This window comes from Adiantum capillus-veneris, chromosome 12, assembly GCF_014529385.1.
Source record: "Adiantum capillus-veneris isolate H3 chromosome 12, ASM1452938v2, whole genome shotgun sequence".
Classification (NCBI taxonomy): domain Eukaryota; kingdom Viridiplantae; phylum Streptophyta; class Polypodiopsida; order Polypodiales; family Pteridaceae; genus Adiantum; species Adiantum capillus-veneris.
In genome coordinates this window covers 8,504,496-8,521,738 of record NC_140942.1, presented here as the reverse complement: position 1 = coordinate 8,521,738, position 17,243 = coordinate 8,504,496, and the positions used below count along the sequence as shown (strand labels likewise).

The following is a 17,243-nucleotide window of genomic DNA, read 5'->3' as shown; positions in this document are numbered from 1 at the left end:
CTAAAAACAGTGTAATTCTACTGAGATAATTAGCTAAACTAATTATCTGAGGTTAAAATAATTATCATGGGTCTCATAAGATATGATTTACCTCTAATAATTATCTCAAAGTATTTTGGATCAGTTTGCTATTTTCCCCCTTTTAATTTGTCGTAAACATAGTGTAATTATTCTAAGATAATTAATAAACTAATAATCTAAATTAAAATAATTATCACCGGTTTCATAAGATGTTATTTACCTCTGTTAATTATCTCCAAGCATTTTGAATCAATTTGCTATTTTCCCCCTTTTAATTTGTCTTAAAAACAGTGTAATTCTGTTAAGATAACCAGGTAAACTAATTATCTGAGGTTAACATAATTATCACGGGTTTTTAAAAATGTCCTTAACCTCTGATAAATAACTCAAAGCATTTTGAATCAATTTGCTATTTTTCTTGTTTTAATTTCTCCTAAAAATAGTGTAATTCTTCTAAGATAATTAGGTAAACTATTTATTTGAGGTTAACATAATTAGCATAGGTTTTCTAAGATATGATTAACCTTTGATAAATAACTGAAATCATTTTAAATCAATTTGCTATTTTCCTTCTTTTAATTTGTTCTAAAAATAGTGTAATTCTGCTAAGATAATTAGGTAAACTAATTATTTGAGGTTAACCTCTGATAAATAGCTCAAAGCATTTTGAATCATTTTTCTATTTTTCCTCTTTTAATTTCTTCTAAAATTAATATAATTTTGCTAAGATAATTAGGTAAACTATATATCTGAGGTTAACATAATTTTCACGGGCTCCGTAAGATGTGGTTAATCTTTGATAATTATCTTAAAGCATTTTGAATCAATTTGATCATTTTTCCCTTTATTTTTCTCTCAAAAATAGTGTAATTCTGTTTAACTAATTATGAAAATTACTCAAAAAATTATAAGATAATTTTCCTAACATAAGGATAGTCTAATACAGCTCTGATAATTATCTCAACTTAATCTAAACTTAATTAATATAATTATTATTTATTTATGATTAAAATGGATAATTTCAATTCGAATATGATATAATAATTAATTAGCTTAATACCCCTAAGCTTAATCACAATAATCAGCAGAGAATATTTAATTAAGAGAGGATTTTTGAGTATTCATAGGATTAATCTTCAATTTATTAAAAAATAGGTTAACCTAGCTTTGTTAATTAAGAAAGATTAGGCTAATTACCGTTTAATTAACCAACTAGAGCTTGATCTCTAGTGATTTCTGCGTAGCGATCTCTCTAGATGAGAGAGAATATGCCAAGGCTCCGAGTCTGAAAATGTGAAGCAAGGGTCATATTTATAGGTTTCTAGGCACTCACATGCTGGAAAATGGCAGTAACTTGCATCCCAAGTAGCCCTACAGCTCCCAAAACGTCCCCTGCTGCTAAATCTAGTCCCGAGCAGGTTCCCCACAGTCCCCCCTAGCTTCCAGAATCGATTTTTACTAATTTCACTGATTTTTAATGATGAAAATTGGAAACATCAGTAATTTCTAGAACCTTAGGATAAGAAAGTCTTTATTAATAATAAATACTGAAACCATCTAATTTTACTTAACTAATTAAATTCATAGTGTAACCTTTCAGAGCCCGTAACTTTTCCAGATTTTATCGGAATTCTGTTCTAAAAATTTCTAGCCCGGGGTTTGCTGTGCTTAAGATTCCAAAAATACCAATATTTGTTGCCACGGTCGGACAATTCTACATTGCTTTTTTAATAATCATATTAGTTTGATTAAGCTTTATACAATCTTTAAGGTTTCAGAAACTGGAAACCTTACAGCGACGAAAGCGTGTCGTGTAGTTGGTGGGACAGCATGTGAGTATAGGTGGAGGATAGCGAAAGCGTGCTGTGCAGATGGTGCACGATAGTAGCAAGAGCACTTAACAACGACGGGATAGGGCGTTAGGTGGCATCATGCGATGGCGATAGAGAGACGGGGTCAAATGTGCTCCTTTTTTTTATTGAGTGGATTGCTTCACATTGTAACTTCGCTTGTGTGCTCGACTTGTTACGGGGTGTTCATGGAAGATGATTTCCTAGCCACTTTGAGTCCAATTTTTAAAAGGGTAGGAATTTAAGGTGGAACTAGTGTGTGACCCGCCCATTGTGCGGCCAAGAAAAGCATAGCCATTGGGTCACACACATACACATATTTGTAAGGGTGTGTGTGTGTGTGTGTGTGCACAAGCAAGGAGGGTGTACTTTAGTCCTTGTAATTACTCTAGGAAGATGGTAATTACCTTAATGTTGGCGTCTAATTCAACCTGTTTAGGAGGGAGTAAAGGCACAACACCATTAAAAGCTGGAGATATAGGTTTATATGCCTTGACCTCATTAGAAGTACCTCTAATAAAGGAAAACTCTACGTTTTCTTGGAGATCTAAAAGCTCTAAGTCAAGCAAGGGCTTGATGACGTTTGGAGTTTGCTTGATCTCAATAGGAAGAGAGTGTGAGTGCACGGATGCGTGCGTACGTGCATGCATGAGGTGCTCCTTATTCTTATGTATAGAAAGAATAAGGAAGAATGTATACAGAGTGGACAGGTAGCCGGACACAGGACGTGCGACCCTGGGCAAAGACGTAGCGCCTTTACCCAACAATATCCCACTTAAAGGCAATGCACCGATAAGTGAGACCTACTAGGTAAACTACTAGTATGTACAAGAAATTAGGTGAGAGACTCTCTCAACCTATGCCCACTGGCTCACTCTGTCGATCTATACGTAGGCATATCGGCGCTGGTGGTAGGCAAGCGTGCGTACCACTGCTAGAGCTTGCATGTAAATCCCACAGAAACCTCTGTATGGTTTGCAAATCTCCATGAAGCAATCATACTAGTGTCAACCATTGTACGACTGACTATCCCTGCTACAAATGCTCCCATTGCAGCTGCTAGGTCGGCTCTCGACACAAGTAGGTCGTAAATGAGACGCCCGAACACTAAAGAAATCTATGCAAACATGGCTGTCCTAGCCTCTCCTGTGCTATGTGCATGTACTGAATCATTAAGACTACTGATCGTGTATGGATGTGTCACTGTCAACACTGGGGTAGCTACGTGTTAACCTTCACGGACACCATATCACCTTCGACAGATGCATATTATTATTTGATTGAGTCATGGACCGGGCTTCTCGGTCCAATAGGTGTGTAGGTGATCACCGATAAGAGATGCACCCTTATCTTATTTTTACATTAGTTTTGCAACGATCGGCCATTGTGGACGCCCATGTGTGAATGGGTCAAACTCTTATAAAAGGTCGATTCGACCTAAAAATCCTCATTCTTGGAGGTGTAAGCTAAGAAGTTCTCTTGATCCATCTCTGTCTCCTTCTCCTTCGTGTGCTCACGTGTGTATGTGTGTGTGTATGCTTGAGAGAGAGAGAGAGAGAGAGAGAGAGAGAGAGAGAGAGAGAGAGAGAGAGAGAGAGAGAGAGAGCATTGAGGCGGCGAGGCGGTTGAGCGCGGTATCGGCGGAGGCTCCTCCTTCTTCGTAGCACAGAATCCTTCATGACGGAAGCATTGAGCGGTGAGTGACACACCATTCTTTCTTTGAGCTTGCTAGGATTGTCTAGTTGTGTGCTAGCAACCGTTTGAAGCTCGCACACAGTGCACATGCAAGTTCCCAGCTTCCGACACGTGCCACAAAGCACACATTTTTGGCACCACTACTGGGGACTACCTTGCACTAAGCTTGAGGAACACTCAGTGCTACCTCTAGAAGCCTTTCTTCCATCTGTTTTTAGCTGTGGCCAGAGTTTGTGTAGATCTGCTAAGTAGTTGTAATGCGCAGGTTTAGCAAGTTTGTTAGAATCTGCTAGTGTTGAAATGTGCAGGTTTTTTGTTAGATTTGCTAAGATCTGTAATGTGCAGGTGTTAGTAGATCTGTTAGTTATTGTAGACAGTGAGCAATAGAGGAGATAGTGAGAAGGTTGAATGTACTGTGAGTGTGCAGTGTACTATGTTAGACAGTGTGTGAGCATAGGTAATTAGTGTTAATTAGCTGTGTTACTTGTAAGGAGGTTAGACAGAGCTACACAGAGCTGCTGTGTGTGCATGTGAGCTCGGTGTCCACGTGCAATATTATTCACTGAAAAAAGATTTTTTTTAAAAAAATAAAAAAATACTCGAAATATTTGAGACAAAAAAAAATCAGACAAAAAGAAAATTAAAAAAAAACTTATCTTAAAAGGAAGGATCGAAACACGAGCCCGGGCCCAGATCGAGACTCAGTACTCAATCTTATAATATACTATACACGCTAGTTTATATATAAAGACTAGGACCTCAAGTGAAGGGAGGGTGTATGGGACAAGTTCCTCAAGTCCTCCACCATTCCCTTCACACTCACCCTATGGACTTACTAATTCTATCCCTCTTTCCACCTAGAAAAAGATTATTTTTAGGATTTCGAGGGCTTTAAATAACCGAATCGGGGCCTGTAAATCTCGCCACGTCCATCTAGCCAAGACGCTCTATCACACACCATATTCTGTGGCTTGGTTAGAAAAAGCGACAAAAAATAAATAAAAATCGGGTTGTAAACATCTAAAAAACTAGGTGAGCAGCCTTCACAAGCACTCACCAACACTTCTAGAGTGTTGAGGTCACATGCATCTACGCTCTGGTCGTGTGCTAGAGGACGAGCACATAGAGAGTGTCTCCGTTTACGTGGGCACTCATTATTCCTCCACCTTAGGCTCTAGGCCCTCAACGGGAACCCAAGGTAGTACCACTCAGGACCCACATATTGCGTCTAGTGACTCTTCCTCTGACTACGACGTCATGGAAGGTTACCCGATGCCTAATCCTGATAGTTCAAACCAGGAAACACATGCCATGGTCCCACGATTCGAGCCAAGCGTGCTTAGCCGCTTCGGAAGGAAACTACTAGTAGAGCCGCTCTCTCCGCACATGGAGCTAACGATGTAAATGAGGGGTGGGGAAGTAAATTCACCATTCATGACCAACGTAGACCCCATTCTCCTGGAGGGTGTGCATGTGAATACTCCATTCATTGCACCCCCTGACTCTTCAAAGCTATTCCACTCCAAGGTTATATTACCTGATGGTCGAAGCCTTGCCGAAGTGCAAGAGGTTGAGTGGTATATCATTGTGGGGCTAGGGAAAAGGAAATCGAGAGCTTATGTAGGGAAGAGAAACGGAGAGAGATGAAGGCAAAGGCCCCTATGTCAACATCCATGCTAGTCGAGAAATCGAGTGCTCCTGAATTAGCAACCACTAAGGGTCAACCCCTAGAGAGCCACATTGCATCTAGTTGAAAGGACACCCCTAGCACCTCAATCCTAGATGGAGTGATTCTAAATGAGAACTGGGAGTATGAACTACAAACAGAGACTTTAATCGGCCTATACACAGGTCACACCTATTAGTGGGTTGGTCAGATGTCTTACAATCAACATCAGGTGCTACTAGCGTAGAGGAGCAACAATAAAGAGTTTGTGATGTCATCCATAGGGTTATTGAGCTAGAGAGGCAGAACAAAGGGACATACATGCCTTCAATGAGTCTCATGAGATTCTTGGATACAGGGAAGGCTAAGAAACCAACTTTACCACAAATGGAGACTGCCTTGGTAAGCCCGATGGATCCTCCATATTTTGTTTCTTTGCAAGGGGTCTCAGTACAATCTGAACCTACAAGTGATAACTTTACCTTTCCAAGTCTAGCTCATCTTTCTCTTGATGACACCACAACTACCATGCCTACATCAGTGATGGGCATGCCAAGAAACACGCCATGGACCTCATTTGTTAAGTAAAGCACCGGTACATGGTAGCTCAATGCCTGCAACAATACCTACAAGTGTGTACCAATCATATACACCTATGGGTCCTCGTGCTCATGTAGCTCCTACCCCTCCCATACAGTTGAAAAACTTATGCTCCACAACCACAACATCCAAGCCCTTATAAGGCCATACCAGCTACCACGTTTGCTATGCCCAGGGCCACACATATGAACTTTGGGCCACCACATGGCACAACACCGTACCAAACTTGGAACCTCAGGGCTTCCTATGCTCCAAGCCCAATGCCAATACCTACTCCACACGTAGTCTCTGGAGCGCCTTTACCCACGACGCCTGCTCACTTAGGTGACTTGGCAACATTTGCCCAAGCTATCGGATGATCTATTGCCAAAAATATGCGTAACATGCCTAATAGAGAGCCTATAAGTAAGGCAGTACAAATATCCAAGCTCACACAAAAATTTAGTGGAGATGGGGATGTGAGGAAGCATATTGAAGTATTTGAACAAATATGCAATTCCTTAGGAGAACACAATGACCTGCATAAGAGTAATGCTTTAAGCCTGACCTTAAGTGGAAAGGTTGGGGATTAGTATAGAACCCTAAGGGTGGAAGAGAAAACGATCTACCCTACTCTTAGGAGACTGTTCTTGAAAGAGTACATACAAGAGGGAGTGCTTTGGGGTGTAGCATCTTAGCTCCAGAAAGCCCAACGAGAGGAAGGAGAGTACATGAGAGAATTTACTAGTCGCTTGAAGCATTTGAATTCTTGATGTAATCCAAATGAGCGCTTCAATAATAACCAAATACTCGATATATTCATTTAGGGGACTATGACATGAAGATATCTACAATGGCCTAGTCATTAGAGGTATCACCACTTGGGAAGCAGTCACCACCAATGCGATCCGATTGGAGGACAACTTAATGATTCAAGGAGAAAGAGTGTCTGCCGAGCCTAATTTTACTAGCTCTCAAGCATTGGGGCATGAGCCAATGACCATAAAGCCTATTGCTAAAGAGACAAAGATATCTGAGATGACTTTAGCAGATCTCACCAAGGCCATTCAAGAAAGTCTTAGAGACAAGCATGCTCCACAAAACAATCATATGTATCCAAGAAGGGAGCAACAATGGTGCTGATTTTGCTATGGCCCACATAGTACCAGTGAATGCCCTACGTTTAAAGTAAAAATTCAATGGGAATTGCAATGCATGTGGGAGGTATGGTCATCAAGCCAAGGATTGCATAGTATTTAAATGTGTGATGGCCAATAGACCAACCTTAGCATGGACGGACACACCTCGAGTGTTTGCATTGATGCCGGACCCACCTCTTGAACAAACGTCACAACACATGGTCCATAGGGCGCAAAATGTTGTTCAAAGGACACCATTACCACCTCCAGTGCTAGGACCGCAACCCCCTCATCCGAGAATCACTTCTACGAATGAAGTGGGTTGTGAATCATCTATTGTTGGTTTGGAAGATTGTGAGGAAGATGTAGACCATAATATGGCCTATGGGATTGATGCAATTGAATAAAGTCCACAATATTACATGGAAGACTATTGGGGACAAGTCAAACCTGTCTATCAAGTAGCTGATCTTGCTGTGAGAGGCCAAAATATCAATTACAGTGCCAAGAGACCACCTCTTCAATGCTATGAGTGTGGGGGTCCACATCGTGTAGCCGAGTGTCCTATTAGGATACAAAAGAATGCCATACTAATGCAAACTAATCAAGTGAGCACGTCTACAATGCCAATACTCATGTGTAATCAATGTGGCATAGATCATTTGATTGCCCAATGTTCAAATGCGCCAAAGATCACTCCATTATACTTGACTGAGGTTACCGAGGAGCCATCACAAAGTACACCTGTGGTACTAGTAATTGTACTCACGCGATTGATGCTCCAAAAACAAAATTTTATTCTTGAAGAAAGAGACACAGCATCAATGCCCAATCTCAAAAGAAGAAGAGAACATGAAAGAAGAGATCGCAAAAAGCAGCGAAGTTGGACCCCAGTTCAAAGACCAACATAGGGATTGGTGACGACCCCGTATATATGAACGATGTTGAAGAGGATTCTGATCTGAATGTTACCAGGGAGACTAAAACAACCACTAGGAAAGAACCAAACAAGGAAGATCGTCATGAACCACAATGGCCAAGACCCAAGAAGAAGATAGGAACTTACCAAAACCCTACAGAGGAGATCAAGTGAGTCAAGCAATTAAGGAGTCTGGTAGAAGAGACCCAAAGGGATATAGAGCCAGCACCTAGGCAGATCTAGATTATAGACACACTGTTCCCTATGCAAAATTAACCTCACAAAGACCATAGACCACTAGCCATACCAAGTGTCATCCAAGAAGAAAGTGACTTTAAGTCATGGGAAAGTGGATGTACTCCCTTCTTGTTGGAGAGAATGTTTACAGAGGGACTACCTGACCCTATCAAAGAAATGGAGATCTCATCTTCCCCACATCAAGGGACTGAAGCCCAAAAGGTGCCGTTAAATATTGCCAAAATGATGGATTTCATGGCTTCAGAAGTTAGAACCACCATCATGTCTAAGCTGTATGGAGACCCCGAGCTATTCTTAGCTCTTTGAGATTTCCTGAATGGAGAACTGAAAGTCGGGCTACCACAACTCGCACAGATGGATGGAGCAAGGGAGGTGCCAATAGAAGAGAAACACTTAGATCCACAACCCAACCTAGATGAGAACTCTGTTGTTGAAATATCTATTAACAAGTTGGGACAATACTTTGAAGGTGATGAATCCAATGCAACCATACCAACCGTGACTACCAAGGGATTACCTGTGAAGGGAATCCTTGATGGTGGCACTGGGGTTAGCTTTGTAACTAAAAATTGCTGGGAATCTATGGGAAGACGTCACCTTGGGACTACAAACATAGTAGTAAACATGGCCAATGGGGCTATTGTTAAACCTATTGGAATGCTAGAGAATCTCAAGATCAAGGTCTTTGGACACAAAATAAGTCATACCTTCATTGTTATGGATTTTTCCAAGCACACTATGTCATATGAGATGATCTTAGGACATCCTTTTGTGAGGGAAGCAAAAATGGTGCATGACTGGTCTAAAAACCATGTCTACTTGCAGTTCCAAGATTCTATCATTCGAGTTGATCTGTTAAGTGGTCGAGCATATTCTCTAGGGAAGAGATTTATAATTGATCATAGATCTGACACCACAATTCACTCAGCCCCATTACAGTATTGTTACATGTGTAAAAAGGACACTGGTATTGGGGAAGATTCTTCTTATATGGATGTTCTACCTAGGATGACTGAGTCTTACAATGTGTCCACCTAGCAGCAACCATAGACACTTGGGGCAATAGGGGAAGACCTGGATAACACCTGAGGGGGATGAAATGCCACCACTTGTACCTTTAAATATGATAGAAGCAATGCATATAGCTTCTAATGACCTACCCGATGAAGGCTTGACTGACATTGGAGCCAGTAGCGTCTCAAAAGACTATAGCCCACACGATTCATAGTCAGAATCATCCATTGGAATTGACTATGAGGATGGAGAATCTGAGTTAAATCTTGGTGCAAATGTGGGGACAAACCATTCAAGGCCTAGTGATACCCTAGATGACAATTTATTTGGGAGAGGAGAAGACACGAGTAACGATTTATCTAGTGACTCTTCATTGGAGGAAGAACGTAATAAAAAATTGGACAAGAAGAGTAAGAGATATAAGAGGTGACGATATCGAGAAAATATGCGTGCTAGAATAAATCAAAAGAAATATACCGTAGAATGGCTTAATTATATAGGGCCATGTGATGCTCATCAAAAGCTAGTAGATAACTGGGGTGAATACCTTCAAAGAGTTCTGTGGTGTAGTCCACAACCCATTGACATCGCACAGCTAGAGGCTACAAAGAAGCCAAAGTTGAGTCGTACCGTAAGGAGACGACAAAATCAAGAGTTAGCTCAATAACAAAAGAAAGCGGATGAAAAATCACACTCCACAGAACAACAAGACCCCACGAACTTACATCTTGCACCTGAGCATTTCAATACTACACCACGGAGGAGCATAAGGTTGTGTATACAAAGGCCCAAAGAAAACCTATCGATGGAAGCAATGGAGTCTATAATGGTCCAGCGATAGTTAAGGAAATAGAGTTAGCAGACCCAGGTGAGGATTACAAACGTGTTTCCATTGCCCAAGATCTGACACAGTGAGGAGTATGTACTTAAAGAACTTCTCAAGGAATTCAAAGATATATTTGCTTGGACATAATGTGCTTGAAAGAGTTGTATGGAAGGAAGCTTATAGCTTTTTAGATGGGTACTCTCGCTACAATCAAATCAGAGTTCCGCTAGAGGACCAAGCTAAAACAACTTTTATAACCAAATTTGGAGTGTTTGCATTTTGTTTATGGATTTTGGCTTAACCAATGCCCTTGCTACCTTCCAAAGATTAATAAACACTGCTTTTAGAGAATATTTGATGGAGTTTTGCGAAGATTTCTTAGATGACTTTTGTGTTTATTCCTCTTGGAAAGAACATCTATCATGTTTACGAAAAGTGTTTAAGGAGTCCAGATTGTATCGCATCTCCTTAAACCCTTTCAAATGCCAATTTTGGGTTAAACATGGAGTCATTTTAGGACATATAGTGTCCAAAAATGATATTTCCATAGATGAGAGCAAAATTAAGGCCATTTCCAATTTGCCACCACCTACAAACTATAAAGGAGTTCAAAGGTTCATGGACCATATTGGTTATTACAGGCTATTTTTTTTTAAATTTACCGAGATATCTCGCCCTTTGTACAAGCTTCTTATTGAGTTCCATTGGACCGCGGAGTGTGACCATGCTTATGAGTCATTAAAAAAGACCTTGATTAGTGTTCCCATTCAATTGGAATATAATTTTTCATTTTCAACTTTACCGAGATAGCTCGCCCTCAAGCTTCTTATTGAGTTCCATTGGACCACGGAGTGTGACCATGCTTATGAGTCATTAAAAAAGACCTTGACTAGTGCTCCCATTCTACGAGTGCTCGATTGGAATGTAATTTTCCATGTGCATATTGATGCATCAAACTTTGCTAGTGGGTGTGTTCTAGCTCAACCAGGAGAACATAAATTGGACTACCCCATTAGCTTTGCAAGTCATCAATTAAATGATGCTGAGAGAAACTACACCACTACAAAGAGGGAAGATTTAGCTATGACTTACGTAGTGAACAAATTTTGCTACTACCTTCTTGCCAACAAGTTTGTTTTCTATGTTGATCATCAAGCATTGTTATACCTAGTAAATAAACCTTCTTCCATAGGAAGAATTACACGATGGTTGTTAATTATTTTTGAGTTTGATTTTACCATTGTGGTGAGACCCCGTAAAAGACATGTCATGGCGGATCATTTGTCTCACATACCCAATGGTGAAGCCCCTATGGGAATCGATGATGAATTGCCTGATACTTTCTTGTTCCTAGTAGAGACCATGCATGAGTGGAGTGAGAAGATTGTGAACTTTTTAGTTAACGATTTTCCACCCAAAGAGCTTCGTAAAGATATAACTCAAAAACTGTTAAAGAAATGTGAACCTTATTCTTTAATTGTAGGAACTCTCTACAAGCTAGGGAAGGATGATATTCTTAAACGTTGTGCTCGTGAGGATGAGTATTTATACATACTCCAAGAAGCCCACATGGGTATAGCCGAAGGATATTTTTCAGGGGAACTAACTGCTAGAAAGGTGTTGCAATCAGGCTCTTAGCGACTTGCCTTATTCTAAGATGCATCACTTTTTGCAAAAGGGTGTTGAATGCCAATGTTACAAAGATCACATAACGAAAGGATAAGATACCCTTACATCCTAGTAAAGTGACTCAACCATTTGAAAAAATGGGTTTAGACTTTATATGCCTAATTAGTCCGGCAGCTCGTAACACTCAATCTCGATATATTATTGCTGCAAATGACTATGTGACAAAGTGGGCGAAAACGAGGGAAAAACCACGCAAGGATGATGCAAGGTCAACCACCAAGTTTCTCTTTGAGAACATTATTACAAGATTTGGTTGTCCCTTTGAAATTGTGAGTGACAATGGAACTCATTTTATAAATGGAGTGATAAAGGAACTCACTACAAACTTCATGATAGCCCACCATAAGTCTACACCTTATTATCCACAAGAAAATGGCCAAGCTGAGAGCACTAACAAGACCTTAATTTGTATCTTGACCAAAACAATGGAAGCTCATCGCATAGATTGGGATTGGAAACTGACATCAGCTCTATGGGCTTATCATACTTCTTGCAAAGTGGCTATTAATTGTATACCATTCAAATGGTATATGGCCAAGAGGCAGTTATGCCATGGGAATTTGTAATTCCTAGTCTACGAGTAGCTTCACAAGAAGGTTGGGATGGTGACCCTTTAGTTGAGCGCTTATATATCCTTGAGAGGTTAGATGAAGAGAGACAATTGGCTGTGCAAAACGCACTTGTGGAGAAAGATAGGAGAAAGAAATAGTTTGACCAACATTTAAAGAACAAGGATATCAAGGTTGGAGATAAAGTCCTTATGCATGAAGTGCGTAACGAGAAGGAAAAGTTGAAATATGCGGGGAAAAGGACCATATAGAGTATGCAAAACCACCCCACAAGGTACCATTTGTGTGGAAACTCTTGATGGACTTGAAACCATTGGATTCTTCAATGGAAGTAAATTTAAAAGATATTATTATCCTTTAAGCCAAGAGGATCTATGTGCGATCCATTAAAAAAAGGCAGCCAAGGCACAAGCAGAATTGAAAAAGATACAAGCTCAAGCTGAGGCTAAGGAGCGACAACAATGTATAAGACGCCAAAGGGAGTCCAATCTTGGAGTTACACATGTGTTTCAACTTGAAACAGAGGATGATTAGTTGGACTCCGACACGCCTCTATGATACCCTATTGAGCTAAATAGCGCATATATGAAGGTGATATATAACACCTTATTGGACACATGTGCTAAATATAATTTGTTGTCATATGGAGTGTGGTGTCAATTGGTCTAGAGCTAGTTTGGGTACCCAAGAGAGAAAGGCTTGTTTTGCTCAGCTCCAACATTGAAAAAACAAATGAAGCTTCTTGCTCTTCATGTAGTTCTCAAACAAAAATACAAGCTTCAACACAACCTCCACCTACCATGGTAAATAACCATACAAACAAGATAGAATCTGCACCTCCCATTGTAAGCTCACCACCTACAACAACATTGAAAATAAAATCATGGGAGAGTACCTTATCACCTTTGCACTTAGATGAAACACCTAGGGTGGTAAATAACTATTGGTCAAAGTCTTTACCTATTACGACTTGAAACAATTGGTTTCAAAAGGTGATGACAACATTTCAAAAGGTAAGATCTACCCAAAGAAGGGGGGAGTGTTTGTTGACATCCATCATTCATTTGCTCTCCTCTTAACCTTACTCCTTGACCTCTCAATCTTCCAATCTTAGGGAATGTATATATATAGCCCTATACTCAAGAAAACAAAAATTAAAAAAGTAAAAGAGAAAGAGCCACATTTGGAAACCTACAAGTTCTAGTACATGACCCAAAAATCATAAAAACACATTATACACAAGGACACAACCTTTTGACATGACCCTTATAATATTTTCACACTAAACATCATCTACCTGTGTGTACAAATGTGGCTAGTACGCTAGAGTTATCCAGTCCTACCTTGGGTGAGAGATACCCTCTTTACTTTTCGCAAGTGTTTCACATAGTCTACCCAGTGCCTGAGTGTGAATGGGATTTGGTAGATACAATAGCATGTGAGAATAGTTTTGAGGAATTAGAATGGTTGATACGTCTCTTGACCACGACCAATTCATACTTAGTAGAGAACGTCTCTCCAATTGCACAAACCCACCCTTTTGACCAAGATGACTATAGACGCCTAGTGACGTTCTTAGTGAATATTTGTGCCTCTAATGATGAGGAAGAGTTACAAGATTACACGGATGACACATATGATCTCATGGATGATGACTTTGTTTTTCTCAACGATGACGAGGATAGGGGTTTAGACCTAGGGCTACCTGCCCATCTATTCAATATTCTGTTCCCTTGACTCTCTAGGGGTGCAAATAATTAGGTTAGGGTTCTTTATGTTGTGCTCATTGTGTTCAGTAAAAATTGGCACCTCTTCCCATTGATGTGCTTCCTAGAGGTATCCCTTGTGTTTTCTAGTGTGTACAGTAATGCATTGCAATAATTGTGGTTTTGAACTAAATAGAATTCTTGTCTTGTTCACTCTTCAAATTGAGCACAATCATCAACACAAACAGGTGTGCCTTGTCCATTAGCATTGCCTCTTTTTTTAACATCCATGTTTGTCTACTTTAACTATGATTGGTAGCATAATATTCAACACATTTTCTTAGTGTTAAACATTAGACTCAATATAAGTTCATGTCATAATCCCTTGTCTAGGATTAAGAATCAAGCAGTCTGACTAAGCTAGTCTGACCAAGTTAGGCGTTAGAGATCTTCTCTTAATACCATGGGGAATGTCTTCCTAATAATCAATGGTTACTTTAGGTTCTTAATCCAATTTATGTAGCATTCTGTGCAATGTACTAGGGCTTTTTAGTGGGCTTAATCTCTATTGACCTTTAGGTTAAGTATTATAAAGGGAGTTTACTAGTGTGATGAGCTTGGGGAGGGTGACAGTGTTAGTATGACCCCCCAAAGTTACAAAATTGAAAGGTAATGAAAAAACAAAAGTGCCAAGAATATAAAATCTTAATTTGGTACTTCACTCACATGTATTGCCTATGGTACTAGAGCCTTAGAGGTTCCCAGTGTGGGCGCTTTTCCTTGAAAAGAAAAAAGCCCAAGGCATACAAAATAAACACACACATCAAAAATTGATTCAATGTGAAAAAACTTTGGGGGGTCAAAGAAAAGAGAACAAGTTAGGCGATGATTTCATGAGCAATTCCTTTTATTGTAGCTTAACTACAAGGTCTTCTATGTATAGCCTCTAGTTAGGCCTCGGACACGAAATACTTTGCTCTCACGATTAAACAGCTTAATTGACCAAAGAGAATTGAGAAGCTTGCCCATGGTATTAATAGTTGACCTCTAGTGCCTTTTGACTGTTAAATTAGCAACCCCAAACTTGTTTAGTTTTTGACCTTTACAACTGCTTATGCATTTGATTATATTATAGTTTAATATTTTATTGCTAACAAATTGTTTAATATTCTGTTACCAATCAATTTGTGTGCCTACAAATGCATATGCTTTTTAATTTTATATGAGAATGCAATCACTGTGCCAATTTTGCAGTGATTGAAGAAGGCTAAGGACATTCAATTTCAAATGCTCTTCCACCTCGACGAACGGACTTCATCTTAATAGCTTTCAAGGACGGAATCTACATCAGGAAGGGGGGCATGTTAACCCTCATGGACACCCTATCACCTTCGATAGATGCATATTATTTATTTGATTGAGTCATGGACCAGGCTTGTTACGGTGTGTAGGTGATCGCCGATGAGAGGGGCACCACTTGTCTTATTTTTATAGTAGTTTTGCAAAGACTGGCCACTGTGGGCGCCCATGTGTGAATGGATCAAACTCTTATAAAGGTTCCATTTGACCTAAAAATCCTTATTCTTGGAGGTGTAAGCTAAGAAGTGCTCTTGCTCCATCTTAGTCTCCTTCTCCTTCGTGTGCTCACGTGTGTATGCGTGTGTGTGTGTGTATGCTTGCGAGAGAGAGAGAGAGAGAGAGAGAGAGAGAGAGAGAGAGAGAGAGAGAGAGAGAGAGAGAGAGAGCATTGCAGCAGCATCGACGGCGGTGAGGCGGCTGAGTGCGGCCTTGGTGGCGGCTCCTTCTTCTTCGGAGCACAGGATCCTTCATGACGGAAGCATTGAGTGGTGAGTGACACACCATTGTTTCTTTGAGCTTGCTAGGACTATCTAGTTGTATACAAAAGGCTGCACACAATGCACAAGCAAGTTCCCAGCCTTCGACACATGCACCATAGCACACACTACGTCCCTCTTATCCATAGGTGGAACGGTGTATCCTGGCATCAACTCATCAGCCTCTAGCATGAGCATTTCCATCTATGTCTGTGTCTTTAGGCAGTATATATGCTCTACCTCTGTCTCTATAGAGTCTACCTATACATCATGCATAGCTATATGCTCTGTCTCCTGAGCATGATGGAGATCACTGGCAAAAGAGACATGTCTCATCTCTCATTGAACACATGCCAGCAACAAAATTGAGACTACGCCATTTCGAACCTCAGACACATGCATAGGATATACCAGGCCGCTGCAGGTTCCTCTAGCAATCACTAGTGATCACTAGTGATCTGCAGGTTCCTCTAGCAATCACTAGTGATCTGAAATGCATCTGGAAAGACTACTCGCTAAGCAGTATATGACAGCCAAAAGCTGCTAGTTATCTCAATGCTGAGATCAAACTCTATCTCAGCTCAAGAACATAAGGCACATGTTGTAGCGTGTAAGATGCACCACTAGGAAAAGACAAACAAACGTCTCCTGCACCCTCTATGTCAAATGCTGAACCATCAGCAAGTCACACACAACCAAGTCTCCCACTAGAAAAAGTGTTGAACCACTCACGACATGATGTGACGTGGAAAGCAGCATCGCTATCTAGTAACCACTGTGGAGAAAGTGTGCTATCCATAGGCATATCTGCAAGAGGTACACTCAAGGCAAACATGACATCACCGTCACTGGCATAGACTGCCATTGGAACTGTCTCTCTACTAACATGTGTCAAAATCGTATCTGCATCATGCATACATCTCCGCTACTGTCTCATACGTCTGAAACAACGGTGCCTTGTGTGACTAAAATGCCAACATTATACATATCGGCAAGAACGAGACCGCATTCTCTCACTGTCACACATATCTGCTGTTATAAGTGAATGCCAAAATGCTAACAAAAGTGGGAGATAACTCGACCATTACACAATGCTCAAAGCATGAACAAACAAAACACATCAAAACTGATGCTCTCTAGTATGCATAAAACAGCTCCACAATCTACAAACTCTGCAAGCGCACAACCTGGACAAACTGCTCAATCGAACGTAAAGCACATAACCATATACACACGTAGAGAGCAAACTAGCTCAAAACGCATCCCATAAGAGAAGCTGCCTGCAAAAAACAGAAAAAACCTGTGAAACATGTGACTAGCAAAGTTTATAGCCACACAAGCATACACAATCCTCACTCTTGCGAGAGTGGGTACATGAACACCAAACCGTGTCCAAATTGACAAAACTTGTCAAAAGTGAGAGTAAACACTCGATCACTATCAAAGTATGAATATATCATCCACTATACCATCAGAG

At 40.4% G+C, this 17,243-nt stretch overlaps 1 protein-coding gene across 1 annotated transcript in view; it reads left to right on the top strand.

The window, feature by feature from the left end:
• The window catches only part of RHL2 (Spo11/DNA topoisomerase VI, subunit A protein), a 53,372-nt gene extending 37,917 nt beyond the window's left edge, over window positions 1-15,455 (top strand). The window contains exon 2 of the mRNA XM_086524846.1: window positions 15,186-15,455. The gene's annotated coding sequence lies outside the window, so the exon portion shown is untranslated. The remainder of the gene's footprint in view (window positions 1-15,185) is intronic.
• Window positions 15,456-17,243: the final 1,788 nt, after the last annotated feature.